This window comes from Girardinichthys multiradiatus, chromosome 17 (assembly GCF_021462225.1).
Source record: "Girardinichthys multiradiatus isolate DD_20200921_A chromosome 17, DD_fGirMul_XY1, whole genome shotgun sequence".
In the NCBI taxonomy this organism is placed as follows: domain Eukaryota; kingdom Metazoa; phylum Chordata; class Actinopteri; order Cyprinodontiformes; family Goodeidae; genus Girardinichthys; species Girardinichthys multiradiatus.
In genome coordinates, this window is record NC_061809.1 from 20417111 (window position 1) to 20429834 (window position 12724).

Sequence of the window (12724 nt, forward strand, 5' to 3'; positions counted from 1 at the left end):
CAAGCAGAGAATGATTGGTGGAAATCCCAGTCCACTGAGAGCTGCAAGCTCTGAGCCTGGATAAACAACCTCTAGGCACAGCACAGAGGCAGAGCGAGGAGCAAAGAAGTGGGGATAGACCGAACATTTCCAACACACTAAACCTCAGCAGCAGCAGAGCAAGAAGCACAACATCCCCTTTCCTTAAAATGTTTATGTTTAGGGGAGAAACAGTGGTGATTTGGGGCCTTGCTTAAAACTGTTGACAAAACAGAGATGGAACTAGAGACAGCCTGGCAAAGCTAAGGATCTTGGATCATTTAATGGCAAAGGAGTTTAAGGTTCAAAAATAGGAGTCAAGAGGACAGTTTTTTAGAAGATTAGCAGATTTGTTAGAAGTATGCAAAATTAGAGGAAGCAAAAGACTAACATTTGTTTAAATTTTTGTGGAGTTTATCGGCTTGAAGTTCCAATGCCCGTCTGCCTGATGACAAATACATTTGACAATTTCACTACTTTTTCCTACTACCAATGCATTTTTCTGCACTCAGCTGCATGAATATTTTTTTCCTACATGAATTTTTTTTTTTCATCTCTAATCTTTCCCCTTTTTTTCTTGTAAGGGATTTATGTGGGACAAATGCCACGTCATGGTGTGGTTATATAATGTCTGTTTAATTTGGTGTTTGAGTGTTACTCTGTGTGTCTGTGTCTAAAGTGACGTCACAGAAAGAAAGCTGGCTTTACTTTGACAAACCCCCACCAAAAAAAAAGCCTTGGGGATGTGCAGTGACCCCATTTTCACACAAAACCAAAGAAACAGCAGTGCTTAAAATACAGAAAAACCTCTCTGGGCTGACAGCAATTATAAAATCTCGATGTGCAATGCACACAGTGTACAAAACTGAAACAAGAAAAAACATATCAAAAGATAATTTTTCATTTTTTGTGCTGTTGATTTGAACATTTAGATGGATATTTTCTGTATCTTTACAAAAACTACATATATGGGTTTGTAAACTATTATGACAGATTTTCCTTGATTAACAATTAAACACTTTCTTATACCCTTTTTTGAGTTTTAAGTATGGTGTTTGTTGACATTTTAAAAGCTGCCGTTTATGCTGTAAACTCAAAAACCAATTTTCTCTGACAATGGATCATTTTACATCCAATTAGCTGTATCACACAGCGCAGTGGTAGGTGGTAGTGAGTGAGTCGCCATGATTTAATGAGTTGGTTTTCTTTGTCACTTTTTTCTCTAGTCTACCAGGTCCTTTAAATACATTTTTTCCCTAACACCATCTCTCTCGCATCGGAACACGGATCATCTAATGTATTAAAATGGCAATACCCACCAATGGCCAAATTAGCTGGGACATACGTTAAAACTAATCTGTTTTTAAAAAGAGAATTAAATATTTTTTGTAGCACTGCACTTTCCAATCAGTTTTCAGCTGGATCGGCCCTGACCAGTTACCGGTCAGTGAACACATCATATATAAGCGCTACCAAGTTGCCCCACCGAACACTCTTCAGTATGGATGCTGTTACCGCGTGAAGAAAGCTTAATGTTAGCTACTTTCAGTTTCATTAATATTTTCTTTTTTAATGAATACAGAAGGAAAACTGAAATTCAAGAAACTGTAATAGGATACAGAATGAGAAACTGCTTTTTCCAGGACATGTCAAGACATGTTTGTGGTTCTTTTAGATTGTAAGAGTGACTTTCTGTAGATAACACAAAGGCTGAACAGACTACAGTAAAATGTATCTGTTGTTTTTTTATCCTTGTGAACTTTCAAGCTTTGACAATGACGAAACATGCTGGATTTGGAAAGGTTTGCACCTTGATTTACAATTACTTTTTTGACAGTAACAAATTATTAAGGATTGTCTTTTAAAGTTTTATATGTTCTTCCTATCTTCTTAGATTATTGTCCTTAAATAAAATTCAGCATTTGCTAAAATTGGTCAAAACTTTGCTCCTCTGCAAGTTTTTTCAGCACCTGCAGTTTGAAAATACAGGTTTAACTTTCTTTTAACTTGTGGGATTTTTTTATACTACTATTGAATTATTTTTATTACTCAACCAATGTCCCATTAGAACCATTACAGCTTTGTTAAAAGTAGACACCAGCAAGTTGCCAGAACCTCTAAAACAGAGTTAAAAAAACAAAAAGTGGACAGCACAAAGCCTCAGAGCCACAACCCTGCAAAACTACGGCTCCTCCTCAGTCAGTTTGTACTGTCGCTGCCTTTGCTGCTGAAGGGAACATCCATTCAAGAAAAAGGTGAGAGAAGAAGACAGATGTGAGAAATGCTACTGATATTCTATTCTCTGTGAGGTATGCCGCCTGCGAGCGTGTGTCTCCTGCAAATTTGTTGTGTTTTTTCAAAGCTTCTTTTAAGTAGCTCACTGCAGGCAAACACAAATATTCCCGAGGCTGAGGTACGGGAAAGGCTGCGAGATGGCACAGAGAGAATCGATTAGGACACGGACAGATGCACGTACACACATCTCCCCAGATACTTTATGGTCTGTTTATGCTTGCATCCACATTGACTTAACACACGCTTGCTTGGATAAAGGTTACTCAACGCATAGATAGCCCCCTATCACTTGCCATCCAGAAGTTCCCCCTCTCTCCATTTATCATTTGCTTTTCTCAATTTGTACAATTTCCCAAGTCACTTTCTCCCTTCATCCTTACTTTCTTCCCATTCAAAAAATATGTCACTATTTCTATTTTTATTGTAGGAGAAACATTTTTTATTCTGTAACCTGCTAAAAACAGATCCTTCCTTTTGCCTGTTTTTGACATTGATTTGTCTGTTCTAATGAAGAGACCCGTTTCATTACAGGAAATTCAGTGAGTTTTTTTTTAACCAACTACAGAGTTTCAGGACTGAGCTTCACAATGCAAATGGAGCACCACTTCATTAGCCAATACAAAAATGAAAAGAGAAGATTATAGAGAAACCAAACTTTTTAATGAAAGATATTGCTGGATTTAAATTCTCAGACCATCCTGACTTAAGTTTAATTTAAGGAAGATTTTATCTTCAACAATTCACATTCAAATACAACAGAAAAATAAGCAGATTATAACAAAAGAGGTTGGTGCTGCACGGAGGCGCAGTTGGTAGCACTGTTGCCTTGCAGCAAGAAGGTCCTGGGTTGGACTCCCAGCCGGGGGGCCTTTTTGCATGGAGTCTGCATGTTCTCCCCGTGCATGTGGGCGTTCTCACCAGCTACTCCGGCTTTGTCCCACAGTCCAAAAACAAGACTGTTAGGTAAATTGGTCTCTCTAAATTGCCCTTAGGTGTGAATGAGTATGCATGGTTGTTTGTTCTGTATGTCTCTGTGTTGCCCTGCGATGGACTGGCGACCTGTCCAGGGTGTCCCCTGCCTCTCGCCCATAGACTGCTGGAGATAGGCACCAGCTCCCTCATGACCAACTATGGAATAACCAGTATAGAAGATGAATGAATGAATGAACGAACGAAAAAAGATTAAATTTACTGTTATGCTACACTTTACCTGACATGTTTCAAAGCACCTTTTCAACACCCTTTGTGATTTGTAAATTACTTCTATATTAAATTATAGATTAAGCACAAACCAGAGTTGCACTTGCAGTGACATTATTTCTTTATAAAGAGATGCTGGCAGCCAGACAATTGATGCAGGCAAGCTGGCTGACAACTGTGTACAGGTGGTCAGAGCCTCACAGAGTTTGATCTGGATTCATGCATATTGAGTGGACACATGCACTTGAACACAGTGTGTAATACACACAAAAACACAGACTTATTTATATTTTTATGGAGACTTTCTCTGCCAAGTGGAAGTTTACTTTCACAATCATCCTTTAAAATTAAAATAAAAATGTTGTGTACTTTGGTTTAGGTCCAAACAAAATCACATACAGTCATAATCAATACATTTGAATAAGTTCCGAAGTGGCTTTTTTGTCAGAAGTAATATTTCATTAAGTCCATATATCTATATTAAAAATGTTTTTTATGGGTCTGTAGATATTCTAATCCTAAATGCTGCGTTTTCTTTAGCTGTAGGTAGAAATCATCATAATTAACCGAAATAAGCACTTGAGAACATCAGCTTCTGTGTAATTAATCTATATAATGTGTTTACTTTGTAACTAAAACAAAGTATATTTTCAATAATATCAATAATATTCTCATTTACAGATTATGACAGTATATAGAGTACACAACTCTTAGCTAGCCTTTTAACCACTTTGCATTTCTATACTTTAAGTTTTGTTTGTTTTGTTTCATACCCTTTTCATTTACGCAGACTGTTTAGTACTGACCATGCGCAATTTGTAACCACTTAGGGACATTTCATAAAAATGTCAATGGATCATTTACATCGATGTGCCATCCATGTTTGCTTCACATTTTGTCTGATAATTACAATGAAAAAATACACAATTTTACACATTTATTACCTGGCAGAATGTAACAACATACTTTCACATCATCCTAGGAGTGTCTATTGTCATGAAAGAACAAATGTAGTGGCAAATTAGATTTTTTATAAAGTTATTTTGTTAAGATTTATCTTAATACTAAATATATATTAATTTATGCTAATAAAGTATTTATAATAGTGATTGCAAAGGTGGGTAAAGAAAAGGTGTAAATTCCAAAGGAGCCACAGTAACAACCCAAAATAGGTGAAAGTTACAGGTGATTTCACAAAGTTATGTTTTTATACTAAGCTCTCAAAATATAAAGCAAATTTGTTTTAAGAACAGAGAACATGTAAAATTAAAAACTGTCAGTTTCAACTGTATTTTTCACAGGTAAATCAGTATTTGAATGCCTTTGCTAACAAGGTTTAAAAAACAGAAATGCAGCATTATCTAGTTAGAATTTAAGATTTGGCATTTATTTTGCAATTTCTAATCAATAATCAGGGAGCCACACAGGTCTATTCTTTACCTTTGTAGCATACACATGTAAGAATTATGATTATTGATTAATTCATATTTATCAAGAATTATAAAAAAAATTAATTTCTTAACCAAAAATCATCACTTATGAATATAAATCAGAGATGTCCTCTGGTGTTGTGATTATGGGCTCAAAGCTCTTTAATAATTACACTTAGCTATTTATCATTAATAATTGATGAATTATTAACCAAAACAATGAAATGTCACTGTTTATTTAACCGCTTCACCAAAGGTGGAGGATCTTCAACCTTGTTTTGACGGATAAATCCCTCTTGCACAAAATAAACACAAACGCTTCTCTAAATTATATATATGAAGATTTATTGAAGCCAAATAATACTGATATACCATTATTCTGGTCCAAAAACCTTCACCTAACTAACAAGCACTATTCTACACAAAGGGGATAAAAATGACTATCTAACAATAATAATAAAAGAAAAATATATGTGCATTGAGTGTCTATGAAGATCAAACCAGTAGTTTTATGGACAAAATGTGCAATTTGGGTGGAATGGAAAGAGAAGTCCTCCTGGCGGCTGATGTCTCAATTGCAGCGATCAGCTGGTAAAACGGTGGGGCCACGCCCTTTTAGCCCCAAATCCGGGCGAGGCCCAGACCGCAGTTGCTTTGAATGAAAAACTTTTAAAAGTCCAACTTCTAACTCCTGATTTGGGATCAGCCGGACAAAAACATGAACACGCATGATTCAGCAGCGCTTGCGCAGCAAATCAAAACACCATTCAGAATAAAACGCTTCAATCAGTATTAGATGCAACAAGTTGATACCTTAGATTAACTACTGGTGATTCTAAAATCAACTTAACTATGCCTCATCCTGCCCAGACTTCTAAATGTACCTATCCAAATTAATATAAAAAGAACAAAATTACTTTGACGTTGATTTCTTCTCTTCACCGGTTAGGTCAGGTCTGAAGAAAAATGAGGGAGGGGCATGATCACCTCAAGAAAAAAACGGTAAACTTCTCATCCGTCCAGGAGGGGAAAATATGAAGAACCATTTAGTTGACCGAATCAACAAGGAGCAAACCCCTCCTCCCTGGAAATAAAACCTCTGTGGGTTTTCACCTGCGCTGGGTGTCGTCGTGGTCTTCGATCGGCGTATAAATCTTCTGACTTTCTTGTATCAGACAGATTTCCAGCTTTCAAGCTCTTCTGGGAATGGCCTTGTGGAGCAAAAGTTCACCTGCGAGCTTTTGTCTCTCCAGATATGCGCCTCCATTGCGTCGTCCCGTGAGACACGCGAGAAATGGCCACGAAACTTTTCCCCTCGCTGGGTTTATAATCCCGGTGACGTCAGAGCTGCGATGTCTGTTGAGCTGCGCATGTTCAACTGTGAGACCAAAATGGATGACTCCAATACACAAATGTAAAAACTTCAATTTGTAACCAATACTGTTAAAAGGGCCTGTAGTATGGTTGATTCTGTTCACAATTATGCACTACTTTGTGTTGGTCTATTACATAATATCCAAATAAAATACACTGAAGTTTGTGATTGTAATGTGACAAGATACAGAACGTTTAAGGGGTTTGAATACTTTTGCAAGGCCTGTAAGTGTAAGATAACATGCATAATACCCAGACAGTGATATTTCAGGTCAAACACCGAAGGGTTTAGAAGAGTGCAGGTCTCAGAACAGCAAACGGTTTCCCACAGATTTTGACAACTACTAGGCCATGAGCAGAAGTATAGCATGTGTGCACCTTGGGTATATGTATCTGTCCTAAAAAAAACAGCTACATAACGGAGACATAACACAGACACTGCAGATTGGTTTTCATCAAAAGGTACTCAACCATGGTCTCCTTCTGTTTGATCTATAACAATAAAAAGGCAATTCTGAAGTAAGACGAGAGGGGCATTGATCTGGCTTCATGAAATATCAACTATGCATCAAGCCACAGTTGGCTGAGCTCACTAATCGAACTCTAGTACATTGTGTGTGCAAGTGTGTATGTGCATGCACAAATAAAGGTAGGCAAGCAATGAAAAGAACTCAGACCTTGACCACTACACAAAACATCAGGGCATCCAATAAAACTGTGATTATGGGAGTAAGATTGCTGAGTGAAATGAAGTCTGCTGTCTTTGATACATCATTGCAGTGTGGAACTAAGATAATGTTTTGGCAGCATAAAAATTTTCAAAGCCCTGCCCCTAGAGCTTATTCACAACAGCGTATGTCTTTAAAAAGGAGTACCTCATTAGTCCTTTCATTTATGGTTATATACAAATACATGTATCTTTTTTCCTTGTCCACAGTAAATGTGCAGGTGTATGAACACATATCCAAATGTGCACACAGATAGTATTCTTCTTCCACCTGTTTGCATTAATTGAATAGTACTGATTTTAAACAACCGAAAACAAAAAAGAACTAGTGAATTACAGAACTCCTTCAGCCTACTAAATGAAAATTCAGGTTTATTCACAACAAATCCATCCTCAACACAAAGGCACTTTGAGACCTGTTTGTTCAACTATTATTAGTAATAGGTGAGAAACTTTCATTATTATAGCTTGGGTTTTTGGAATAAACAAGGACACTGATGAAAAGTTACACTAGACTGCACAACTTTGCAAAAATAAGCCAGTATAGACAAATATGGATAAAAATAGGCCAATAAATCAGATACCTATATTTAAAACAAGCAAAAAAAAACAAAAGCCTCACCTTAGCATATTTAGCTGATAACCAAGGAGGCACATCTGTGAGCAGCACAGTGTTGATGTGGCTGTGTAGACCATAAAAAGCGTGCAACGTGAAACTTCACCGACGAGCAAATCAAAAGGGTAAAGGGAGACCCCAGAGGATGGTCAGCTGGTTGCCAGTCTCTTTGTTCCACTGGATTAACAGTGAACCTTCAATCAGTTGCAGTTCAGTGGGAAATAGACATGGGCTGGCTACTGGTATCAAGGTATACTGAGGTTTTAAAAAGTTACAGTTCTAAAGAAGCTAAAATTTTCTATCATCATGTTTTTATGGTTTATAGTCCTTTAAAAGACATGCCAAGAAAAAGCCCTTGAGTGACTGGTGTTTCCTAAAACTGTAGGGGAAATTGAGTCACCCATCCCCCTCCTGCTGCTATGCACCTACAGCACTATTTTAAAACCATAGTTGGCAAACTACAAACAGCATGTCCGTTAAGCAGTGCACCATAGTCTTGTTCCTCTAGCAGATAGATCAAAAAATTAACCAGCATATTATACTTGTGTTCATCTATAAAGAGCAAATTGGCAAAAATGTAGAATTTTCAATTTAATGGTTGCCCAAGTCTATGTAAAATCAAAATGCTATTACACAGCTTAAATCTAATTGCTTTTGTAAAAGCAATTAAACAATTGTGTTGTTAAAAGCACGTTATACACTTTTAACCTTGCCCGTTACTACTCAACGGTAACACACTGAGAATCTTATTCTTGCCCCATGCCTAGTTACAGTAAGGTCAAATAGGCACAGGATCTTAGAACAAGTAGCTCCATCATTGGAATCTAAAACAAAAATCCAGAAAAGCCACATTGTGTGATTTTTAAGTAATTACTTTGCATTTTATTGCATAACATAAGTATTTGATACATCAGAAAACAAAACTTCATATTTGGTACAGAAACCATTGTTTGCAATTACTGATATCAGATGTTTCCTGTAGTTCTTGACGAGGTTTGCACACACTGCAGCAGGGATTTTGGACCACTCCTCCATACAGATCTTCTCCAGATCCTCCAGGTTTCGGTGCTGTCGCTGGGCAATATGGACTTTCAGATTTTCGATTAGGTTCAGGTCTGGAGACTGGGTAGGCCACTCCAGGACCTTGAGATGCTTCTTATGGAGCCACTCCTTAGTTGCCCTGGCTGTGTGCTTCAGGTCGTTGTCATGCTGGAAGACCGAGTCACGACCATCCTTCAATGCCTTTACTGAGGGAATTAGGTCATTGGATAAGATCTCCCGATGGATGTCCCGATTCATCCTCCCCTCCATATGGTGCAGTCGAACTGTCCTCTTTGCCTAAACGCACCCCCAAATGAGGTTTCCACCTCCATGCTTCACTGTAGGGATGGTTTTCTTGGGGTTGTACTCATCATTCTTCCTACAAACACTGCGAGTGGAGTTTAGACCAAAAAGCTCTATTTTTGTCTCATCAAACCACATGACCTTCTCCCATTCCTCCTCTGGATTATCTAGATGGTCATTGCCAAACTTCAGACAGGCCTGGACATATGCTGGCATGAGCAGAGGGACTTGTGTGCGCTGCAGGATTTTAATCCATGGCACCGTAGTGTGTTACTAATGGTCTTTTTTAAGACTGTGGTCCCAGCTCTCTTCAGGTCATTGACTAGGTCCTACAGTGTAGTTCTGGGCTGATCCCTCACCTTCCTCATGATCATTGATGCCCCACAAGGTGAGATCTTGCATGGAGCCCCAAACCAAGGGAGATTGACCATCATTTTGAGCTTCTTCCATTTTCTTATAATTGCTCCAACAGTTGTTGCCTTCTCACCAAGCTGCTTGGCTATTTTCCTGTAGCCCATCCCAGCCTTGTGCAGGTCTACTCTTTTATCCCTCATGTCCTCACACAGCTCTCTGGTCTTGGTCATTGTAGAGAGGTTGGAGTGTGTTTGATTGAGTGTGTGGACAGGTGCCTTTTATACAAATAAGTTCAAACAGGTGCAGTTAATAATGAGTAAAGAACAGGAGAGCTTCTTAAAGAACCAACAGGCCTGTGAGAGCTGGAATTCTTTATGGTTTTTAGGGGATCAAATACTTATATCATGCAATAAAATGCAAAATAAGTACTTAAAAATCACACAATGTGATTTTCTGGATTTTTGTTTTAGATATAGAATCACTCACAGTTGAAGAGTACCTATGTTAAAAATTAAAGACATGCATTGCAAGTGGGAAAACCTGCAAAATCGGCAGTGTATCAAATACATGTTCTCCCCACAGTACATATACAGAGGCTTCAGTCCCCAACACAGCTGTCCTGGGCTTGATTCCTGATCCCGAAGACCTGTGCTGCATGTTTTCCTTCTCTCCATCTGTCTGCTTACTTTTTTAGACTTTTTTTTTTTTTTTTTTTTTTTTAGGTGTAACAGGACGTTTCCTTTTTCCTACATAACTTCAGTTCCTCTATTGATCTTAAATCAGGTTTCTTGCAAGCATCCATCCTGGCTAATGACACTATTGTGTCTCTTTTACCTACTCTTATAAAGGACAGAATATTTATATTTTGAGAAAGCAAATTCAAAAGACCCAGCTCCCTCATATGGATTTATTCATGTCAAAGCAAGCCTGCAAGTTAATGTTGAAATCAATAGATTCTCTCCTTGACAGAAAACAGCTATTGAACAAAGTTGCAAACAGAAAAGATGGAAAAGATTTATCAGTACTCTGAGAAGAGGCAACCTAAACATAATTCCTGAATATTAATGGCACTTTAAATCAATTTGTGCCGTTGAATTGTTGCTAACACATTGTTATATTAAATATCCAGATTAATGTTTCAACACAACAAGCTGGCAGTCTAACTTTAAGATGGATGTTTATTAAAGAAATGAACCCTACAAACATTAATATAGAAGTCAGATTAAATCATACTGACAATAAGCACTGGGATATGATTAAAGCAAGATACTGATGTTATTCCTAGTTTTAGCAGTGTTGGCTTTCAGAGCTCTGAACACCCTTGAAGAGTGATGACTGATATAATAATGGGTGTGCAAATGACTGATCATCCAACTTAAGTATATGGGGAGGAAAATCACTCGACATGGTAATGAACTATGACAGACCAATGATTCCACGGTCTAAATATGTGAGATTTATCTTATTTATGGTAAGAAGACCATGGTGCATGCTGTTAGTTTAATACTCTGTAATGAAAAGGTAGAACCTGGGTGTACTGACAACCACCAGCAGGGTTGAAGTGGGGTCTGCTGGCTCCTGGTGAAAGCACTCAAGATAGGATTTTAAAAAAGATTGAGCATATCTGTTTTTTTGATTTATCAACAAAACACATATTAGATTTTGAAGACTCTCTAAGACCACTTCTGAATAGGCATGGGCTAGTTATGGGTTTCAAGTTAATGTGAAGGTTTAAACAGTGATGGTTAAAAAACAAACATTTGCTTACATATTGATTTAACGTTTAAAGTTATTTTAATAAGATGACTGACAGAGTCAAGGAAAAGGGGGCATGTGGCCTGACCCAGAGGTTGGGCCACAAGCCTAAGTGTTTGGTTTGGGACTCCCTGTCATCAACCACTGAAACCCCTGTCCAACAAGTTTTCTATATAAGAACGATCAGTGTGGAGAGTGAGGTTGGGAACCCCTGCCTTAAAAAGAACCCCTGGCATCCCAACCACTCAACCACAATAAAATATTTGGACTGGATCATCCAAACAAACATTACAAATGTTAAATAAATGTTTTTTTTCTATGTGGAAAATATTTAATTCAGAAATGTCAGCTTGATGAATTAAGTTTCAATACCTTTTTACTGACTTAGTCTTGAATATCCAAGTGTCTGATGCTTTGTTCATTTGTTTTTCACCACTACTGAATGTTAGTTGATAGTTTGTATTATGCCCATTGCATTTATGTTCATATTGTATAGATACCAATAAAAGTGAAAAAAAGGAAGTTGGCTCACAGCTGTTGTAGTTTCCCAGCCTCTCTTTTTCATTTGCTGTTGCCAACGCATTTGCAGTTCGGTCGGTTATCAGTTCACACTTCCCGACTGTGTCCAGATGCAGCTCAAAAAGTTGAAACATGTTAGTTTGACTGCGACTGAGGTCAGGTCAGATTGGGTTGTTTTACCTCTCAAGTCTGGGAGGAGTTCAGAGTCCAGTCTTTATCCTATCTCACACTAACTTAACACTAATTTTTGTGCCGACTTGCCCTGCCTTCTGATCACAACTAGGAGAGACTGATGCAGACTCTTTCCTGATTGGGATTTAAGGGTACAAATCTAGCAAAAAATCTTGTAATGTGGCCCAGGCTTAAGCCAGTATTGATATCCAAATTTTCTTGATGATATCCAAAAAAGTATGGAATGTCATGGTGATAAGACATTACAAATGTTTTTCTAGTACAGGCAATGTTGCTTTGCCCTACCTAGAAAATGTTACAACAGATTAATTGCATGGACACAGATATTGGCCACCCAGAACCAAACACACAGCCCTATACTTAACTAAGGTCATTTCAGATCATCTCTCATTTTCTCTCCCTCAACCTTTTTCTCTGATTAATTTCCTAATCAACAGAAAATTAATTAAACATCACTTCAGATTATTTCTTTTTACAATTAAAATGTCGGACACGCCCTGACTTTCACCCTCATTTAGCCTCTTAATATTTTCTATTTATGTTTGGTTATATTTCTTCTGGTTTGACTGACCTTACTGTGGAAATGCATTGACAACTTCAAGGTTACGGTTGTCATTTGTTCTTTATGTGGATTTTCCTTTGATTTAATGTACCCTTAGCTGTCCAGTTTGTTTCTCTTTTGCTACTGCCTCCATCATTCTCAGTACAATGATGTAATTAGGTGTGCCCTTTCATGCTTTTATTGTTGCGCTGTTCTCTCCAGCACAGTATGCATCTGTACTATGCAATCGCAGCACAACTTCTTGTGACTGTGTGTGTGTGTATGGGTGGCTGTATCCTTTATGTTTTTTGTGTTGAGACTAGAGTGATGCGGGCTGCAGTTCCAGCAGGGAAGTGGCT

General features: G+C 37.9%; 1 long non-coding RNA gene across 1 annotated transcript in view; it reads right to left on the bottom strand.

Moving 5' to 3' along the window:
* The window catches only part of LOC124883348, a 152169-nt gene that overhangs the window by 112488 nt on the left and 26957 nt on the right, over positions 1-12724 (bottom strand). The window lies entirely within an intron of this gene.